The following is a 1,761-nucleotide window of genomic DNA, read 5'->3' as shown; positions in this document are numbered from 1 at the left end:
AGAAATTTTAATCAATTACCCAAAATGTTCTTGCTTACAAAAATGTCCCTACGGTGGGGAAAATATTGATTTAAAATTTTGAAAGATCCTTATATTGAAATGTTTATAACCTATTTGAAAACATACATACACATACAGAACAGTAAATATACTAGTGATTAGAATTTGTAATCAACACTGATTATAAATTCTAGTCACTAATATATTTACTGTTCTGTATGTGTATGTATGTATGATTATAAATATACTAGTGACTAGAATTTATAATCAGTGTAATCTCAAAGTTTTTATTTGTTGCATATTAACTTCACAAAAGAATATTACAGTGGAAATGCAGCTTCATGAACTTCACACATGAGGCATTAGCTTACATATCTTGCTTTTCTGAATTAGTGCTTAAATGTTTTAATTTAAATGGAAAATAATATTTAATGTAATATCTAGCCTAAAGTGTCCCTGAAGCTTCGATTGCAAACAATCATAATAAAGAATGTTCTTGCTTAATCTACAAAATAAGTACATTTGATTTTAATTACTTGGATAATGACTAAGCAAGTACATCAGGCACATCCCTTCCAAGAGATAATGAAAGACACAGAGGAGCAAACAATATTCCTGCGAACAGACCATCACAGTCTGACTCTGAGGATGACTCCACTAATGAAAATCTGTCTTTGCAAATGACTCATCTTCTGAAGACTGCTCTGTAGATGTTGGAAATCAGAATGATGCATGTGAAAATGAAATTAATCAATATGAAGATGGGGAACAGCAGTCTATCACAGAAGGGCTGTTTGATAATAATGAAATTGAGGAAACAGTCAGTGGTAGAGAAACAAATACGAGCACAGGAAATGTCAATGATAATAATGAATAAGTAATCCTTGAAATTCAGAGGAAGAGTTAGCAAACAAAGACAAATTATCATCCAGAAAAATGACAAAAAAATGAAACTACAATTACTTTTAAGTTTACTCCAAATTTCTAAAGATATGAAAACACTAATATGCTAGTAAATTTAACAGAAAGGGTAGGGGGTCTGAAATTTTCACAACTTCACATCAATATTACGGCTACAAGTTTTACCGCCCAGCTTGGCTGGAGGAATCAGGGTTGCCGTGGGAGATAAGACTAGAAAGTTCTACTGGACTTACAGGAAGTATTTTGGAAATATCAGTATAAATCTTCTTTAATTGAGTTTACCTGTTTTTTAATCCCAGTGTTCCAAGACCACAGTCTTACTCTAGTCCATTTTGTCTGTTACTACGTGACAGCTCTCTGACTCTCTGTCTTCAACTGTCCAATTCAGATTTTAAAATGTAGAGTTTTTTGGTCTCGATTTTATGCTGTTAATCAACTCTATTTCTCTCATAAATTTGATATTATTTATAGTACCAATGGTGAATTCACACATCCATGGAGCGGCACCTGGAAGAATTGTAGCTCCCCTGTGCATCTAAAGAGCACACGCCTTCTGCTCTGTTTTGAATGTTGTCTAAGAGATTCCTTGCTAGTGTGCAAATAACCTGTTCTCTATATCATAAATAACTCCCTTTCTCACTACCAAATTCCAAAAGAATTATTTGAAACCAAGGCTGGGTTTAGCACAAGAAGCTATTATTTAACTCGGTCAGTCCTCTAAATGTCTGGTACACATGCATATAGTTCATATTTGTTTATCCTTTCCTGATTTCACATAGACCTTAGGTTTCTCTTTATTTGTTTTACTTTTTTTTTTTTTTAACAAACTCACACATTATA

Source organism: Pteropus vampyrus, unplaced genomic scaffold (assembly GCF_000151845.1).
Source record: "Pteropus vampyrus isolate Shadow unplaced genomic scaffold, Pvam_2.0 Scaffold155, whole genome shotgun sequence".
NCBI classification, from domain to species: domain Eukaryota; kingdom Metazoa; phylum Chordata; class Mammalia; order Chiroptera; family Pteropodidae; genus Pteropus; species Pteropus vampyrus.
This window is presented reverse-complemented; position numbering follows the sequence as displayed.